Source organism: Pleurodeles waltl, unplaced genomic scaffold (genome assembly GCF_031143425.1).
Source record: "Pleurodeles waltl isolate 20211129_DDA unplaced genomic scaffold, aPleWal1.hap1.20221129 scaffold_183, whole genome shotgun sequence".
NCBI classification, from domain to species: Eukaryota; Metazoa; Chordata; class Amphibia; order Caudata; family Salamandridae; genus Pleurodeles; species Pleurodeles waltl.
Genome location: NW_027149889.1, coordinates 361695 through 382000, shown reverse-complemented (window position 1 = coordinate 382000; position 20306 = coordinate 361695). Strand labels below are relative to the sequence as shown.

Here is a 20306-nt window from a genome sequence, read left to right as displayed (position 1 = left end):
TGGGAAGATAGATAATTTACTTTAAATCTTTATTTAACAGAGGTTCGATTTTATTTTGCAGAGAGAAGAGCGGGTGACCGCGTGGGGAGAACAAATGATTTGTTAAACCTTCCATTTGAAGGTGATCTAAGCAGAATGAAGCAAAACAACAGCAGCGCCAATCAGCCGATTTCTTGGAGTCCACGGTTTAGGAGTTTACTTAGAAGGAGACTGTAAAAGAGTTTTAAAATTAGGGACCTATTGGTAGAGTCACTGTTTATGCAAATTGAAGGGTCAGAAGGGAGATGCGTCATTAAGATCTGTAAAAATCCATCTCTGGCAGCGGTGGGATTTGAACCCACGCCTCCAAAGAGACTGGAGCCTTAATCCAGCGCCTTAGACCGCTCGGCCACGCTACCTGTTGCTCTCAGTGTGTCTGTGCACTTCATGAGCACCGTAACCCCGAGTCTCCTCACTTAGAGTAAAAAGTCGAGTTGATAAACCATTTCATGGACATGATTACAATGTCGGGAGGGTGATGTGGTAATTGAAGGTTATCTCTCTTACTCAGTCACTGCACAAGTCTTCTCCCACCTGCTCGGACCTAGTGCAATCACCTTAAAAGACAACACTCTCCGAGCAATGACTTCCAACCAAGGTATAAGCACCTGCTCTACATAGGCAATGTGACTCCATCATTTTCTAATGAAACAAGTGTTCATACTGGTGGGGTCATTTCTTTGGGTGGGATCTAATGAATGAGCAGTTCATTCAAAAATAACTGAGGAGTTGCACGTATTCATGACATCAGCCCTATTGCCGCACCCAGTCTCCCCAACATACTGTTTAGCTTTCCAGTGACGTCATGTCTTGTGTGGCCTATTCACATTCCGCTGTTAATATTTTTTAGCCAATAGAATTTCACAGGCTCCCGTCTTTGAGCTCACATTGAAAAGGCACAAGTCCCAAAATGCAACCGGGTGCTGTTTAAAACTCCAGCACTGGTGGGCGGTGCCCCAGGTGACATGGGGTCCACCTGGATGCCCTGACCGCCTTTTCACGTGACAGTCACAGACACACACAGGACAGAGGTTCAAAAGCTATTCTGAAAGAAGTAAGGACAACAGGCCCACGTGAAACTAAACTTTTTAAATAGATGATTTTTGTTTCTATTGACCTGGTTCTCACTCGTTCTGCGCGCCAAGTCAAATGTAAATGAGCCCCGCAATAAAAATGCACAGAGGATGATAAAATTCACTTCACTCTGCGCTCGTTGATGCTGAGAGCATGGTTGTCAGCCCGCACGCTTGTTATTTTGATGTGGAATTACTTGATTGCTTTGTGATAATTTTAATTACTCCGAATTGCAAGCTCCCCTACCCCAGTAATAATGTTTGAGGTATTGCTTCCCTACCACACCAACAAGGCCACCCTCTGACCAAGTCCTTTGCCTCTCTTCAGAACTACCATAAGCCCCTCCATGCACTAGGAACATTTTGCTTGACGACCATCTAGGCGTCCTTGGAATATTGATATTTAGAAGTAACAATGTTTGTTTATTTTAACTAACTGACCTTTTTAGGGTCTCGCTTGATAGACTCTGTAGTATTCAGTAAAGGGCTTGGAGCCCGCATGTCTCTCACCATTTTTTTATTTATGTGGCACTCTTCTTTACAGTTTCCTAATTCATCAAGGCATGTCTTGCATCATTTCCGTTCCTCTCTGTAGAGCAGCGACCAAGCGTTGATTGATTCAGCTTAATCAGTGCCTGACCGCTGCTCCCCACCTGATCAAGGTACTATTTTTTCCTTTTACCTTCTAGTGCCCTGCAAACAGAAGGCTTGTGACTGGCAAAAACATGCCCAGCAGGACAACCAAAACTGTTAAGTTTTAAATTTAAATCGAACTTTCTTTTATTTTGCCAAATCGTCTTTTCCCACATTCCACGCATGTTTTCTTTTGCTTTTGTTCGTGGGCACTCTTCTCAAAAGATGACGATTAGCTCGTTTAAAATATTGCAAATCAACAGTGTTTCTTTATTATGTGTAAATTCTGAAATTAATCTTTAACACATAATCCTGCGGTACACTTCAATCCACCCCACTCCAATCTTCCCCACTACAATCCACCCCATCCAGACCCCTTCACCCACACTAATCCACCTCACTCCAGTCCAAATCACTCACCCGAATCCAATCCACTCTAACTCATCCTACTCCAATCCTCTCCACCCACCCCAAGCAAATCTGTCTCACTCCAATGTGCCCCACTATAATAAAAAACAATCTGCACCACTCCAAAACAATCTGTCCCACTTCGATCCAAAACAATCTGCCCCACTCCAATCTGCCCGACTCCACTTCAAAACAATCTCCCCTACTCCAATTCAAAACAATCTACCCCACTGCAATCTGCTGCACTCCAATCAAAAACAAACTACCACACTGCAATCCAAAACAATCTGCCATACTGCAATCGAAAACAATCTGTCCCACCCAAGGCAGTGGTGGCTGGTGCACTTTGAAAGGAGTTGGTGGGAGGGAAAAATAGTTCATCTGAAGCTAAGTGAAGAAATTGGAATAAAATAGTGCATTTTAACCCCTTCGCTGCCAGCCTTTTCCCCCTCAGGTGCCAGGCATTTTTTTGGCTATTTGGGGCAGGGCGCGCTTAGGCCCTCATAGATTTTTGTCCACATAAGCTATCCACGCCAAATTTGCGTCCTTTTTTTCCAACATCCTAGGGATTCTAGAGGTACCCAGACTTTGTGGGTTCCCCTGAAGGAGACCAAGAAATTAGCCAAAATACAGTAAAAATTTTGTTTTAAAAAAGAAAAAAATGGAAAAAAGGGCTGGAGAAGAAGGCTTGTGGTTTTTGTCCCTGAAATTGGCATCAACAAAGGGTTTGCACTGCTAAAATCACCAGCTTCCCAGCTTTCAGGGACAGGCAGACTTGAATCAGAAAACCCAATTTTTCAACACAATTTTGGCATTTTACTGGGACATACCCCATTTTTACGATTTTGTGTGCTTTTAGCCTCCTTCCAGTCAGTGACAGAAATGGGTGTGAAACCAATGCTGGGTCCCAGTAACCTAAACATTTTTGAAAAGAAGACAACATTCTGAATTCAGCAATGGGTAACTTGTGTAGATCTTACAAGTGTTTCCTACAGAAAATAACAACTGAAATAAAAAAAAAATATTGAAATTGAGAAGAAAAAAACAGCCATTTTCCTCTACGTTTTACTCTGTAACTTTTTTCTGCAATGTCAGATTTTTGAAAGCAATATACCATTACGCCTGCTGGACTCTTCTGGTTGCGGGGATATATAGGGCTTGTAGGTTCATCAAGAACCCTAGGTATCCAGAGAAAATAAATGAGCTGCACCTTGCAGTGGGTTTTCATTCTATACCGGGTATACTGCAATTAATTTGCCGAAGTATATAGAGTGAAAAATAGGTATCAAGAAAACCTTTCTATTTCCAAAATGGGCACAAGATAAGGAGTGAAGGAGCAGTGGTTATTTGCACATCTCTGAATTCTGGGGTGCCCACACTAGCATGCGAATTAAAGGGCATTTCTCAAATAGACGTCTTTTTTACACACTGTCTTATATTTGGAAGGAAAAAATGTAGATAAAGACAAGGGGCAGTAACTCTTGTTTTGCTATTCTATGTTTCCCCAAGTCTCCCGATAACATTTTTTACCTCACTTGTGTGGGTAGGCCTAGCGCCCGCGACAGGAAGTGCCCCAAAACACAACGTGGACACATCAAATTTTCCCAAAGAAAACCAAAACCTAGGTAAAAGACATTGTCATTTGCAACGCCAATAGCTCTAACTCTCACAAATGTGAGACCTTTCGCATTGCAAATGCTTGTTTTTTTGTGCAGGCAAGTGTGCGTGGAGCCTGCTTTGGTTCTTAAGACCTCAGACCTAAAGCAAAGCTTAGACAGAAACATAGCAATGTGCCCTTTGCACACAGTTAGAGATCCTACTAAACGGAGTCATATATAGGTCTGCACGGCCATTTTGCACAATTTTGTTGTGATATAAAGTTTCGGTATAGCTCAATGAGTGCTGGTAGTTATGGCCGAGTGGTTAAGGTGATGGGCTTGAAATCCTTTGGGGGTTCCCTGCACGGGTTTGAATCCTGCTGACTACCTCTGTTGTTTATTTTAAACCTGATTTTTAAAATAACTGTGAAGAACACATTTACCAACTTTATTTGGGAAGATAGATAATTTACTTTAAATCTTTATTTAACAGAGGTTCGATTTTATTTTGCAGAGAGAAGAGCGGGTGACCGCGTGGGGAGAACAAATGATTTGTTAAACCTTCCATTTGAAGGTGATCTAAGCAGAATGAAGCAAAACAACAGCAGCGCCAATCAGCCTATTTCTTGGAGTCCACGGTTTAGGAGTTTACTTAGAAGGAGACTGTAAAAGAGTTTTAAAATTAGGGACCTATTGGTAGAGTCACTGTTTATGCAAATTGAAGGGTCAGAAGGGAGAAGCGTCATTAAGATCTGTAAAAATCCATCTCTGGCAGCGGTGGGATTTGAACCCACGCCTCCAAAGAGACTGGAGCCTTAATCCAGCGCCTTAGACCGCTCGGCCACGCTACCTGTTGCTCTCAGTGTGTCTGTGCACTTCATGAGCACCGTAACCCTGAGTCTCCTCACTGAGTGTGGAAAGTCGAGTTGATAAACCATTTCATGGACATGATTACAATGTCGGGAGGGTGATGTGGTAATTGAAGGTTATCTCTCTTACTCAGTCACTGCACAAGTCTTCTCCCACCTGCTCGGACCTAGTGCAATCACCTTAAAAGACAACACTCTCCCGAGCAATGACTTCCAACCAAGGTATAAGCACCTGCTCTACATAGGCAATGTGACTCCATCATTTTCTAATGAAACAAGTGTTCATACTGGTGGGCTCATTTCTTTGGGTGGGATCTAATGAATGAGCAGTTCATTCAAAAATAACTGAGGAGTTGCACGTATTCATGACATCAGCCCTATTGCCGCACCCAGTCTCCCCAACATACTGTTTAGCTTTCCAGTGACGTCATGTCTTGTGTGGCCTATTCACATTCCGCTGTTAATATTTTTTAGCCAATAGAATTTCACAGGCTCCCGTCTTTGAGCTCACATTGAAAAGGCACAAGTCCCAAAATGCAACCGGGTGCTGTTTAAAACTCCAGCACTGGTGGGCGGTGCCCCAGGTGACATGGGGTCCACCTGGATGCCCTGACTGCCTTTTCACGTGACAGTCACAGACACACACAGGACAGAGGTTCAAAAGCTATTCTGAAAGAAGTAAGCACAACAGGCCCACGTGAAACTAAACTTTTTAAATAGTTGATTTTTGTTTCTATTGACCTGGTTCTCACTCGTTCTGCGCGCCAAATCAAATGTAAATGAGCCCCGCAATAAAAATGCACAGAGGATGGTAAAATTCACTTCACTCTGCGCTCGTTGATGCTGAGAGCATGGTTGTCAGCCCGCACGCTTGTTATTTTGATGTGGAATTACTTGATTGCTTTGTGATAATTTTCATTACTCCGAATTGCAAGCTCCCCTACCCCAGTAATAACGTTTGAGGTATTGCTTCCCTACCACACCAACAAGGCCACCCTCTGACCAAGTCCTTTGCCTCTCTTCAGAACTACCATAAGCCCCTCCATGCACTAGGAACTTTTTGCTTGACGACCATCTAGGCGTCCTTGGAATATTGATATTTAGAAGTAACAATGTTTGTTTATTTTAACTAACTGACCTTTTTAGGGTCTCGCTTGATAGACTCTGTAGTATTCAGTAAAGTGCTTGGAGCCCGCATGTCTCTCACCATTTTTTTATTTATGTGGCACTCTTCTTTACAGTTTCCTAATTCATCAAGGCATGTCTTGCATCATTTCCGTTCCTCTCTGTAGGGCAGCGACCAAGTGTTGATTGATTCAGCTTAATCAGTGCCTGACCGCTGCTCCCCACCTGATCAAGGTACTATTTTTTCCTTTTACCTTCTAGTGCCCTGCAAACAGAAGGCTTGTGACTGGCAAAAACATGCCCAGCAGGACAACCAAAACTGTTAAGTTTTAAATTTAAATCGAACTTTCTTTTATTTTGCCAAATCGTCTTTTCCCACGTTCCACGCATGTTTTCTTTTGCTTTTGTTCGTGGGCACTCTTCTCAAAAGATGACGATTAGCTCGTTTAAAATATTGCAAATCAACAGTGTTTCTTTATTATGTGTAAATTCTGAAATTAATCTTTAACACATAATCCTGCGGTACACTTCAATCCACCCCACTCCAATCTTCCCCACTACAATCCACCCCATCCAGACCACTTCACCCACACTAATCCACCTCACTGCAGTCCAAATCACTCACCCGAATCCAATCCACTCTAACTCATCCTACTCCAATCCTCTCCACCCACCCCAAGCAAATCTGTCTCACTCCAATGTGCCCCACTATAATAAAAAACAATCTGCACCACTCCAAAACAATCTGTCCCACTTCGATCCAAAACAATCTGCCCCACTCCACTTCAAAACAATCTCCCCTACTCCAATTCAAAACAATCTACCCCACTGCAATCTGCTGCACTCCAATCAAAAACAAACTACCACACTGCAATCCAAAACAATCTGCCATACTGCAATCGAAAACAATCTGTCCCACCCAAGGCAGTGGTGGCTGGTGCACTTTGAAAGGAGTTGGTGGGAGGGAAAAATAGTTCATCTGAAGCTAAGTGAAGAAATTGGAATAAAATAGTGCATTTTAACCCCTTCGCTGCCAGCCTTTTCCCCCTCAGGTGCCAGGCATTTTTTTGGCTATTTGGGGCAGGGCGCGCTTAGGCCCTCATAGATTTTTGTCCACATAAGCTATCCACGCCAAATTTGCGTCCTTTTTTTCCAACATCCTAGGGATTCTAGAGGTACCCAGACTTTGTGGGTTCCCCTGAAGGAGACCAAGAAATTAGCCAAAATACAGTAAAAATTTTGTTTTAAAAAAGAAAAAAATGGAAAAAAGGGCTGGAGAAGAAGGCTTGTGGTTTTTGTCCCTGAAATTGGCATCAACAAAGGGTTTGCACTGCTAAAATCACCAGCTTCCCAGCTTTCAGGGACAGGCAGACTTGAATCAGAAAACCCAATTTTTCAACACAATTTTGGCATTTTACTGGGACATACCCCATTTTTACGATTTTGTGTGCTTTTAGCCTCCTTCCAGTCAGTGACAGAAATGGGTGTGAAACCAATGCTGGGTCCCAGTAACCTAAACATTTTTGAAAAGAAGACAACATTCTGAATTCAGCAATGGGTAACTTGTGTAGATCTTACAAGTGTTTCCTACAGAAAATAACAACTGAAATAAAAAAAAAATATTGAAATTGAGAAGAAAAAAACAGCCATTTTCCTCTACGTTTTACTCTGTAACTTTTTTCTGCAATGTCAGATTTTTGAAAGCAATATACCATTACGCCTGCTGGACTCTTCTGGTTGCGGGGATATATAGGGCTTGTAGGTTCATCAAGAACCCTAGGTATCCAGAGAAAATAAATGAGCTGCACCTTGCAGTGGGTTTTCATTCTATACCGGGTATACTGCAATTAATTTGCCGAAGTATATAGAGTGAAAAATAGGTATCAAGAAAACCTTTCTATTTCCAAAATGGGCACAAGATAAGGAGTGAAGGAGCAGTGGTTATTTGCACATCTCTGAATTCTGGGGTGCCCACACTAGCATGCGAATTAAAGGGCATTTCTCAAATAGACGTCTTTTTTACACAATGCCTTATATTTGGAAGGAAAAAATGTAGATAAAGACAAGGGGCAGTAACTCTTGTTTTGCTATTCTATGTTTCCCCAAGTCTCCCGATAAATTTTTTTACCTCACTTGTGTGGGTAGGCCTAGCGCCCGCGACAGGAAGTGCCCCAAAACACAACGTGGACACATCAAATTTTCCCAAAGAAAACCAAAACCTAGGTAAAAGACATTGTCATTTGCAACGCCAATAGCTCTAACTCTCACAAATGTGAGACCTTTCGCATTGCAAATGCTTGTTTTTTTGTGCAGGCAAGTGTGCATGGAGCCTGCTTTGGTTCTTAAGACCTCAGACCTAAAGCAAAGCTTAGACAGAAACATAGCAATGTGCCCTTTGCACACAGTTAGAGATCCTACTAAATGGAGTCATATATAGGTCTGCACGGCCATTTTGCACAATTTTGTTGTGATATAAAGTTTCGGTATAGCTCAATGAGAGCTGGTAGTTATGGCCGAGTGGTTAAGATGATGGGCTTGAAATCCTTTGGGGGTTCCCTGCACGGGTTTGAATCCTGCTGACTACCTCTGTTGTTTATTTTAAACCTGATTTTTAAAATAACTGTGAAGAACACATTTACCAACTTTATTTGGGAAGATAGATAATTTACTTTAAATCTTTATTTAACAGAGGTTCGATTTTATTTTGCAGAGAGAAGAGCGGGTGACCGCGTGGGGAGAACAAATGATTTGTTAAACCTTCCATTTGAAGGTGATCTAAGCAGAATGAAGCAAAACAACAGCAGCGGCAATCAGCCGATTTCTTGGAGTCCACGGTTTAGGAGTTTACTTAGAAGGAGACTGTAAAAGAGTTTTAAAATTAGGGACCTATTGGTAGAGTCACTGTTTATGCAAATTGAAGGGTCAGAAGGGAGATGCGTCATTAAGATCTGTAAAAATCCATCTCTGGCAGCGGTGGGATTTGAACCCACGCCTCCAAAGAGACTGGAGCCTTAATCCAGCGCCTTAGACCGCTCGGCCACGCTACCTGCTGCTCTCAGTGTGTCTGTGCACTTCATGAGCACCGCAACCCTGAGTCTCCTCACTTAGTGTGGAAAGTCGAGTTGATAAACCATTTCATGGACATGATTACAATGTCGGGAGGGTGATGTGGTAATTGAAGGTTATCTCTCTTACTCAGTCACTGCACAAGTCTTCTCCCACCTGCTCGGACCTAGTGCAATCACCTTAAAAGACAACACTCTCCGCGCAATGACTTCCAACCAAGGTATAAGCACCTGCTCTACATAGGCAATGTGACTCCATCATTTTCTAATGAAACAAGTGTTCATACTGGTGGGCTCATTTCTTTGGGTGGGATCTAATGAATGAGCAGTTCATTCAAAAATAACTGAGGAGTTGCACGTATTCATGACATCAGCCCTATTGCCGCACCCAGTCTCCCCAACATACTGTTTAGCTTTCCAGTGACGTCATGTCTTGTGTGGCCTATTCACATTCCGCTGTTAATATTTTTTAGCCAATAGAATTTCACAGGCTCCCGTCTTTGAGCTCACATTGAAAAGGCACAAGTCCCAAAATGCAACCGGGTGCTGTTTAAAACTCCAGCACTGGTGGGCTGTGCCCCAGGTGACATGGGGCCCACCTGGATGCTCTGACTGCCTTTCACGTGACAGTCACAGACACACACAGGACAGAGGTTCAAAAGCTATTCTGAAAGAAGTAAGGACAACAGGCCCACGTGAAACTAAACTTTTTAAATAGATGATTTTTGTTTCTATTGACCTGGTTCTCACTCGTTCTGCCCGCCAAGTCAAATGTAAATGAGCCCCGCAATAAAAATGCACAGAGGATGGTAAAATTCACTTCACTCTGCGCTCGTTGATGCTGAGAGCATGGTTGTCAGCCCGCACGCTTGTTATTTTGATGTGGAATTACTTGATTGCTTTGTGATAATTTTCATTACTCCGAATTGCAAGCTCCCCTACCCCAGTAATAACGTTTGAGGTATTGCTTCCCTACCACACCAACAAGGCCACCCTCTGACCAAGTCCTTTGCCTCTCTTCAGAACTACCATAAGCCCCTCCATGCACTAGGAACTTTTTGCTTGACGACCATCTAGGCGTCCTTGGAATATTGATATTTAGAAGTAACAATGTTTGTTTATTTTAACTAACTGACCTTTTTAGGGTCTCGCTTGATAGACTCTGTAGCATTCAGTAAAGGGCTTGGAGCCCGCATGTCTCTCACCATTTTTTTATTTATGTGGCACTCTTCTTTACAGTTTCCTAATTCATCAAGGCATGTCTTGCATCATTTCCGTTCCTCTCTGTAGAGCAGCGACCAAGCGTTGATTGATTCAGCTTAATCAGTGCCTGACCGCTGCTCCCCACCTGATCAAGGTACTATTTTTTCCTTTTACCTTCTAGTGCCCTGCAAACAGAAGGCTTGTGACTGGCAAAAACATGCCCAGCAGGACAACCAAAACTGTTAAGTTTTAAATTTAAATCGAACTTTCTTTTATTTTGCCAAATCGTCTTTTCCCACGTTCCACGCATGTTTTCTTTTGCTTTTGTTCGTGGGCACTCTTCTCAAAAGATGACGATTAGCTCGTTTAAAATATTGCAAATCAACAGTGTTTCTTTATTATGTGTAAATTCTGAAATTAATCTTTAACACATAATCCTGCGGTACACTTCAATCCACCCCACTCCAATCTTCCCCACTACAATCCACCCCATCCAGACCACTTCACCCACACTAATCCACCTCACTCCAGTCCAAATCACTCACCCGAATCCAATCCACTCTAACTCATCCTACTCCAATCCTCTCCACCCACCCCAAGCAAATCTGTCTCACTCCAATGTGCCCCACTATAATAAAAAACAATCTGCACCACTCCAAAACAATCTGTCCCACTTCGATCCAAAACAATCTGCCCGACTCCACTTCAAAACAATCTCCCCTACTCCAATTCAAAACAATCTACCCCACTGCAATCTGCTGCACTCCAATCAAAAACAAACTACCACACTGCAATCCAAAACAATCTGCCATACTGCAATCGAAAACAATCTGTCCCACCCAAGGCAGTGGTGGCTGGTGCACTTTGAAAGGAGTTGGTGGGAGGGAAAAATAGTTCATCTGAAGCTAAGTGAAGAAATTGGAATAAAATAGTGCATTTTAACCCCTTCGCTGCCAGCCTTTTCCCCCTCAGGTGCCAGGCATTTTTTTGGCTATTTGGGGCAGGGCGCGCTTAGGCCCTCATAGATTTTTGTCCACATAAGCTATCCACGCCAAATTTGCGTCCTTTTTTTCCAACATCCTAGGGATTCTAGAGGTACCCAGACTTTGTGGGTTCCCCTGAAGGAGACCAAGAAATTAGCCAAAATACAGTAAAAATTTTGTTTTAAAAAAGAAAAAAATGGAAAAAAGGGCTGGAGAAGAAGGCTTGTGGTTTTTGTCCCTGAAATTGGCATCAACAAAGGGTTTGCACTGCTAAAATCACCAGCTTCCCAGCTTTCAGGGACAGGCAGACTTGAATCAGAAAACCCAATTTTTCAACACAATTTTGGCATTTTACTGGGACATACCCCATTTTTACGATTTTGTGTGCTTTTAGCCTCCTTCCAGTCAGTGACAGAAATGGGTGTGAAACCAATGCTGGGTCCCAGTAACCTAAACATTTTTGAAAAGAAGACAACATTCTGAATTCAGCAATGGGTAACTTGTGTAGATCTTACAAGTGTTTCCTACAGAAAATAACAACTGAAATAAAAAAAAAATATTGAAATTGAGAAGAAAAAAACAGCCATTTTCCTCTACGTTTTACTCTGTAACTTTTTTCTGCAATGTCAGATTTTTGAAAGCAATATACCATTACGCCTGCTGGACTCTTCTGGTTGCGGGGATATATAGGGCTTGTAGGTTCATCAAGAACCCTAGGTATCCAGAGAAAATAAATGAGCTGCACCTTGCAGTGGGTTTTCATTCTATACCGGGTATACTGCAATTAATTTGCCGAAGTATATAGAGTGAAAAATAGGTATCAAGAAAACCTTTCTATTTCCAAAATGGGCACAAGATAAGGAGTGAAGGAGCAGTGGTTATTTGCACATCTCTGAATTCTGGGGTGCCCACACTAGCATGCGAATTAAAGGGCATTTCTCAAATAGACGTCTTTTTTACACACTGTCTTATATTTGGAAGGAAAAAATGTAGATAAAGACAAGGGGCAGTAACTCTTGTTTTGCTATTCTATGTTTCCCCAAGTCTCCCGATAACATTTTTTACCTCACTTGTGTGGGTAGGCCTAGCGCCCGCGACAGGAAGTGCCCCAAAACACAACGTGGACACATCAAATTTTCCCAAAGAAAACCAAAACCTAGGTAAAAGACATTGTCATTTGCAACGCCAATAGCTCTAACTCTCACAAATGTGAGACCTTTCGCATTGCAAATGCTTGTTTTTTTGTGCAGGCAAGTGTGCGTGGAGCCTGCTTTGGTTCTTAAGACCTCAGACCTAAAGCAAAGCTTAGACAGAAACATAGCAATGTGCCCTTTGCACACAGTTAGAGATCCTACTAAACGGAGTCATATATAGGTCTGCACGGCCATTTTGCACAATTTTGTTGTGATCTAAAGTTTCGGTATAGCTCAATGAGTGCTGGTAGTTATGGCCGAGTGGTTAAGGTGATGGGCTTGAAATCCTTTGGGGGTTCCCTGCACGGGTTTGAATCCTGCTGACTACCTCTGTTGTTTATTTTAAACCTGATTTTTAAAATAACTGTGAAGAACACATTTACCAACTTTATTTGGGAAGATAGATAATTTACTTTAAATCTTTATTTAACAGAGGTTCGATTTTATTTTGCAGAGAGAAGAGCGGGTGACCGCGTGGGGAGAACAAATGATTTGTTAAACCTTCCATTTGAAGGTGATCTAAGCAGAATGAAGCAAAACAACAGCAGCGCCAATCAGCCGATTTCTTGGAGTCCACGGTTTAGGAGTTTACTTAGAAGGAGACTGTAAAAGAGTTTTAAAATTAGGGACCTATTGGTAGAGTCACTGTTTATGCAAATAGAAGGGTCAGAAGGGAGATGCGTCATTAAGATCTGTAAAAATCCATCTCTGGCAGCGGTGGGATTTGAACCCACGCCTCCAAAGAGACTGGAGCCTTAATCCAGCGCCTTAGACCGCTCGGCCACGCTACCTGTTGCTCTCAGTGTGTCTGTGCACTTCATGAGCACCGTAACCCTGAGTCTCCTCACTGAGTGTGGAAAGTCGAGTTGATAAACCATTTCATGGACATGATTACAATGTCGGGAGGGTGATGTGGTAATTGAAGGTTATCTCTCTTACTCAGTCACTGCACAAGTCTTCTCCCACCTGCTCGGACCTAGTGCAATCACCTTAAAAGACAACACTCTCCCGAGCAATGACTTCCAACCAAGGTATAAGCACCTGCTCTACATAGGCAATGTGACTCCATCATTTTCTAATGAAACAAGTGTTCATACTGGTGGGCTCATTTCTTTGGGTGGGATCTAATGAATGAGCAGTTCATTCAAAAATAACTGAGGAGTTGCACGTATTCATGACATCAGCCCTATTGCCGCACCCAGTCTCCCCAACATACTGTTTAGCTTTCCAGTGACGTCATGTCTTGTGTGGCCTATTCACATTCCGCTGTTAATATTTTTTAGCCAATAGAATTTCACAGGCTCCCGTCTTTGAGCTCACATTGAAAAGGCACAAGTCCCAAAATGCAACCGGGTGCTGTTTAAAACTCCAGCACTGGTGGGCGGTGCCCCAGGTGACATGGGGTCCACCTGGATGCCCTGACTGCCTTTTCACGTGACAGTCACAGACACACACAGGACAGAGGTTCAAAAGCTATTCTGAAAGAAGTAAGCACAACAGGCCCACGTGAAACTAAACTTTTTAAATAGTTGATTTTTGTTTCTATTGACCTGGTTCTCACTCGTTCTGCGCGCCAAGTCAAATGTAAATGAGCCCCGCAATAAAAATGCACAGAGGATGGTAAAATTCACTTCACTCTGCGCTCGTTGATGCTGAGAGCATGGTTGTCAGCCCGCACGCTTGTTATTTTGATGTGGAATTACTTGATTGCTTTGTGATAATTTTCATTACTCCGAATTGCAAGCTCCCCTACCCCAGTAATAACGTTTGAGGTATTGCTTCCCTACCACACCAACAAGGCCACCCTCTGACCAAGTCCTTTGCCTCTCTTCAGAACTACCATAAGCCCCTCCATGCACTAGGAACTTTTTGCTTGACGACCATCTAGGCGTCCTTGGAATATTGATATTTAGAAGTAACAATGTTTGTTTATTTTAACTAACTGACCTTTTTAGGGTCTCGCTTGATAGACTCTGTAGTATTCAGTAAAGTGCTTGGAGCCCGCATGTCTCTCACCATTTTTTTATTTATGTGGCACTCTTCTTTACAGTTTCCTAATTCATCAAGGCATGTCTTGCATCATTTCCGTTCCTCTCTGTAGGGCAGCGACCAAGTGTTGATTGATTCAGCTTAATCAGTGCCTGACCACTGCTCCCCACCTGATCAAGGTACTATTTTTTCCTTTTACCTTCTAGTGCCCTGCAAACAGAAGGCTTGTGACTGGCAAAAACATGCCCAGCAGGACAACCAAAACTGTTAAGTTTTAAATTTAAATCGAACTTTCTTTTATTTTGCCAAATCGTCTTTTCCCACGTTCCACGCATGTTTTCTTTTGCTTTTGTTCGTGGGCACTCTTCTCAAAAGATGACGATTAGCTCGTTTAAAATATTGCAAATCAACAGTGTTTCTTTATTATGTGTAAATTCTGAAATTAATCTTTAACACATAATCCTGCGGTACACTTCAATCCACCCCACTCCAATCTTCCCCACTACAATCCACCCCATCCAGACCACTTCACCCACACTAATCCACCTCACTGCAGTCCAAATCACTCACCCGAATCCAATCCACTCTAACTCATCCTACTCCAATCCTCTCCACCCACCCCAAGCAAATCTGTCTCACTCCAATGTGCCCCACTATAATAAAAAACAATCTGCACCACTCCAAAACAATCTGTCCCACTTCGATCCAAAACAATCTGCCCCACTCCACTTCAAAACAATCTCCCCTACTCCAATTCAAAACAATCTACCCCACTGCAATCTGCTGCACTCCAATCAAAAACAAACTACCACACTGCAATCCAAAACAATCTGCCATACTGCAATCGAAAACAATCTGTCCCACCCAAGGCAGTGGTGGCTGGTGCACTTTGAAAGGAGTTGGTGGGAGGGAAAAATAGTTCATCTGAAGCTAAGTGAAGAAATTGGAATAAAATAGTGCATTTTAACCCCTTCGCTGCCAGCCTTTTCCCCCTCAGGTGGCAGGCATTTTTTTGGCTATTTGGGGCAGGGCGCGCTTAGGCCCTCATAGATTTTTGTCCACATAAGCTATCCACGCCAAATTTGCGTCCTTTTTTTCCAACATCCTAGGGATTCTAGAGGTACCCAGACTTTGTGGGTTCCCCTGAAGGAGACCAAGAAATTAGCCAAAATACAGTAAAAATTTTGTTTTAAAAAAGAAAAAAATGGAAAAAAGGGCTGGAGAAGAAGGCTTGTGGTTTTTGTCCCTGAAATTGGCATCAACAAAGGGTTTGCACTGCTAAAATCACCAGCTTCCCAGCTTTCAGGGACAGGCAGACTTGAATCAGAAAACCCAATTTTTCAACACAATTTTGGCATTTTACTGGGACATACCCCATTTTTACGATTTTGTGTGCTTTTAGCCTCCTTCCAGTCAGTGACAGAAATGGGTGTGAAACCAATGCTGGGTCCCAGTAACCTAAACATTTTTGAAAAGAAGACAACATTCTGAATTCAGCAATGGGTAACTTGTGTAGATCTTACAAGTGTTTCCTACAGAAAATAACAACTGAAATAAAAAAAAAATATTGAAATTGAGAAGAAAAAAACAGCCATTTTCCTCTACGTTTTACTCTGTAACTTTTTTCTGCAATGTCAGATTTTTGAAAGCAATATACCATTACGCCTGCTGGACTCTTCTGGTTGCGGGGATATATAGGGCTTGTAGGTTCATCAAGAACCCTAGGTATCCAGAGAAAATAAATGAGCTGCACCTTGCAGTGGGTTTTCATTCTATACCGGGTATACTGCAATTAATTTGCCGAAGTATATAGAGTGAAAAATAGGTATCAAGAAAACCTTTCTATTTCCAAAATGGGCACAAGATAAGGAGTGAAGGAGCAGTGGTTATTTGCACATCTCTGAATTCTGGGGTGCCCACACTAGCATGCGAATTAAAGGGCATTTCTCAAATAGACGTCTTTTTTACACAATGCCTTATATTTGGAAGGAAAAAATGTAGATAAAGACAAGGGGCAGTAACTCTTGTTTTGCTATTCTATGTTTCCCCAAGTCTCCCGATAAATTTTTTTACCTCACTTGTGTGGGTAGGCCTAGCGCCCGCGACAGGAAGTGCCCCAAAACACAACGTGGACACATCAAATTTTCCCAAAGAAAACCAAAACCTAGGTAAAAGACATTGTCATTTGCAACGCCAATAGCTCTAACTCTCACAAATGTGAGACCTTTCGCATTGCAAATGCTTGTTTTTTTGTGCAGGCAAGTGTGCATGGAGCCTGCTTTGGTTCTTAAGACCTCAGACCTAAAGCAAAGCTTAGACAGAAACATAGCAATGTGCCCTTTGCACACAGTTAGAGATCCTACTAAATGGAGTCATATATAGGTCTGCACGGCCATTTTGCACAATTTTGTTGTGATATAAAGTTTCGGTATAGCTCAATGAGAGCTGGTAGTTATGGCCGAGTGGTTAAGATGATGGGCTTGAAATCCTTTGGGGGTTCCCTGCACGGGTTTGAATCCTGCTGACTACCTCTGTTGTTTATTTTAAACCTGATTTTTAAAATAACTGTGAAGAACACATTTACCAACTTTATTTGGGAAGATAGATAATTTACTTTAAATCTTTATTTAACAGAGGTTCGATTTTATTTTGCAGAGAGAAGAGCGGGTGACCGCGTGGGGAGAACAAATTATTTGTTAAACCTTCCATTTGAAGGTGATCTAAGCAGAATGAAGCAAAACAACAGCAGCGGCAATCAGCCGATTTCTTGGAGTCCACGGTTTAGGAGTTTACTTAGAAGGAGTCTGTAAAAGAGTTTTAAAATTAGGGACCTATTGGTAGAGTCACTGTTTATGCAAATTGAAGGGTCAGAAGGGAGATGCGTCATTAAGATCTGTAAAAATCCATCTCTGGCAGCGGTGGGATTTGAACCCACGCCTCCAAAGAGACTGGAGCCTTAATCCAGCGCCTTAGACCGCTCGGCCACGCTACCTGCTGCTCTCAGTGTGTCTGTGCACTTCATGAGCACCGCAACCCTGATTCTCCTCACTTAGTGTGGAAAGTCGAGTTGATAAACCATTTCATGGACATGATTACAATGTCGGGAGGGTGATGTGGTAATTGAAGGTTATCTCTCTTACTCAGTCACTGCACAAGTCTTCTCCCACCTGCTCGGACCTAGTGCAATCACCTTAAAAGACAACACTCTCCGCGCAATGACTTCCAACCAAGGTATAAGCACCTGCTCTACATAGGCAATGTGACTCCATCATTTTCTAATGAAACAAGTGTTCATACTGGTGGGCTCATTTCTTTGGGTGGGATCTAATGAATGAGCAGTTCATTCAAAAATAACTGAGGAGTTGCACGTATTCATGACATCAGCCCTATTGCCGCACCCAGTCTCCCCAACATACTGTTTAGCTTTCCAGTGACGTCATGTCTTGTGTGGCCTATTCACATTCCGCTGTTAATATTTTTTAGCCAATAGAATTTCACAGGCTCCCGTCTTTGAGCTCACATTGAAAAGGCACAAGTCCCAAAATGCAACCGGGTGCTGTTTAAAACTCCAGCACTGGTGGGCGGTGCCCCAGGTGACATGGGGCCCACCTGGATGCTCTGACTGCCTTTCACGTGACAGTCACAGACACACACAGGACAGAGGTTCAAAAGCTATTCTGAAAGAAGTAAGGACAACAGGCCCACGTGAAACTAAACTTTTTAAATAGATGATTTTTGTTTCTATTGACCTGGTTCTCACTCGTTCTGCGCGCCAAGTCAAATGTAAATGAGCCCCGCAATAAAAATGCACAGAGGATGGTAAAATTCACTTCACTCTGCGCTCGTTGATGCTGAGAGCATGGTTGTCAGCCCGCACGCTTGTTATTTTGATGTGGAATTACTTGATTGCTTTGTGATAATTTTCATTACTCCGAATTGCAAGCTCCCCTACCCCAGTAATAACGTTTGAGGTATTGCTTCCCTACCACACCAACAAGGCCACCCTCTGACCAAGTCCTTTGCCTCTCTTCAGAACTACCATAAGCCCCTCCATGCACTAGGAACTTTTTGCTTGACGACCATCTAGGCGTCCTTGGAATATTGATATTTAGAAGTAACAATGTTTGTTTATTTTAACTAACTGACCTTTTTAGGGTCTCGCTTGATAGACTCTGTAGCATTCAGTAAAGGGCTTGGAGCCCGCATGTCTCTCACCATTTTTTTATTTATGTGGCACTCTTCTTTACAGTTTCCTAATTCATCAAGGCATGTCTTGCATCATTTCCGTTCCTCTCTGTGGAGCAGCGACCAAGCGTTGATTGATTCAGCTTAATCAGTGCCTGACCGCTGCTCCCCACCTGATCAAGGTACTATTTTTTCCTTTTACCTTCTAGTGCCCTGCAAACAGAAGGCTTGTGACTGGCAAAAACATGCCCAGCAGGACAACCAAAACTGTTAAGTTTTAAATTTAAATCGAACTTTCTTTTATTTTGCCAAATCGTCTTTTCCCACGTTCCACGCATGTTTTCTTTTGCTTTTGTTCGTGGGCACTCTTCTCAAAAGATGACGATTAGCTCGTTTAAAATATTGCAAATCAACAGTGTTTCTTTATTATGTGTAAATTCTGAAATTAATCTTTAACACATAATCCTGCGGTACACTTCAATCCACCCCACTCCAATCTTCCCCACTACAATCCACCCCATCCAGACCACTTCACCCACACTAATCCACCTCACTCCAGTCCAAATCACTCACCCGAATCCAATCCACTCTAACTCATCCTACTCCAATCCTCTCCACCCACCCCAAGCAAATCTGTCTCACTCCAATGTGCCCCACTATAATAAAAAACAATCTGCACCACTCCAAAACAATCTGTCCCACTTCGATCCAAAACAATCTGCCCGACTCCACTTCAAAACAATCTCCCCTACTCCAATTCAAAACAATCTACCCCACTGCAATCTGCTGCACTCCAATCAAAAACAAACTACCACACTGCAATCCAAAACAATCTGCCATACTGCAATCGAAAACAATCTGTCCCACCCAAGGCAGTGGTGGCTGGTGCACTTTGAAAGGAGTTGGTGGGAGGGAAAAATAGTTCATCTGAAGCTAAGTGAAGAAATTGGAATAAAATAGTGCATTTTAACCCCTTCGCTGCCAGCCTTTTCCCCCTCAGGTGCCAGGCATTTTTTTGGCTATTTGGGGCAGGGCGCGCTTAGGCCCTCATAGATTTTTGTCCACATAAGCTATCCACGCCAAATTTGCGTCCTTTTTTTCCAACATCCTAGGGATTCTAGAGGTACCCAGACTTTGTGGGTTCCCCTGAAGGAGACCAAGAAATTAGCCAAAATACAGTAAAAATTTTGTTTTAAAAAAGAAAAAAATGGAAAAAAGGGCTGGAGAAGAAGGCTTGTGGTTTTTGTCCCTGAAATTGGCATCAACAAAGGGTTTGCACTGCTAAAATCACCAGCTTCCCAGCTTTCAGGGACAGGCAGACTTGAATCAGAAAACCCAATTTTTCAACACAATTTTGGCATTTTACTGGGACATACCCCATTTTTACGATTTTGTGTGCTTTTAGCCTCCTTCCAGTCAGTGACAGAAATGGGTGTGAAACCAATGCTGGGTCCCAGTAACCTAAACATTTTTGAAAAGAAGACAACATTCTGAATTCAGCAATGGGTAACTTGTGTAGATCTTACAAGTGTTTCCTACAGAAAATAACAACTGAAATAAAAAAAAAATATTGAAATTGAGAAGAAAAAAACAGCCATTTTCCTCTACGTTTTACTCTGTAACTTTTTTCTGCAATGTCAGATTTTTGAAAGCAATATACCATTACGCCTGCTGGACTCTTCTGGTTGCGGGGATATATAGGGCTTGTAGGTTCATCAAGAACCCTAGGTATCCAGAGAAAATAAATGAGCTGCACCTTGCAGTGGGTTTTCATTCTATACCGGGTATACTGCAATTAATTTGCCGAAGTATATAGAGTGAAAAATAGGTATCAAGAAAACCTTTCTATTTCCAAAATGGGCACAAGATAAGGAGTGAAGGAGCAGTGGTTATTTGCACATCTCTGAATTCTGGGGTGCCCACACTAGCATGCGAATTAAAGG

At 42.5% G+C, this 20306-nt stretch overlaps 5 non-coding genes across 5 annotated transcripts; all 5 read right to left on the bottom strand.

Annotated features, from left to right (window-relative positions):
* Positions 1 to 316: 316 nt before the first annotated feature.
* On the bottom strand, positions 317 to 398 carry TRNAL-AAG (transfer RNA leucine (anticodon AAG)). Its single transcript has one exon. It is a non-coding gene; the product is annotated as a tRNA-Leu (tRNA).
* Positions 399 to 4520: 4122 nt separating this feature from the next.
* On the bottom strand, positions 4521 to 4602 carry TRNAL-AAG (transfer RNA leucine (anticodon AAG)). The gene has a single exon. It is a non-coding gene; the product is annotated as a tRNA-Leu (tRNA).
* Positions 4603 to 8710: 4108 nt separating this feature from the next.
* On the bottom strand, positions 8711 to 8792 carry TRNAL-AAG (transfer RNA leucine (anticodon AAG)). The gene has a single exon. It is a non-coding gene; the product is annotated as a tRNA-Leu (tRNA).
* A 4106-nt stretch (positions 8793 to 12898) lies between these two features.
* TRNAL-AAG (transfer RNA leucine (anticodon AAG)) lies at positions 12899 to 12980 on the bottom strand. The gene has a single exon. It is a non-coding gene; the product is annotated as a tRNA-Leu (tRNA).
* Positions 12981 to 17088: 4108 nt separating this feature from the next.
* Positions 17089 to 17170, bottom strand: TRNAL-AAG (transfer RNA leucine (anticodon AAG)). The gene has a single exon. It is a non-coding gene; the product is annotated as a tRNA-Leu (tRNA).
* Positions 17171 to 20306: the final 3136 nt, after the last annotated feature.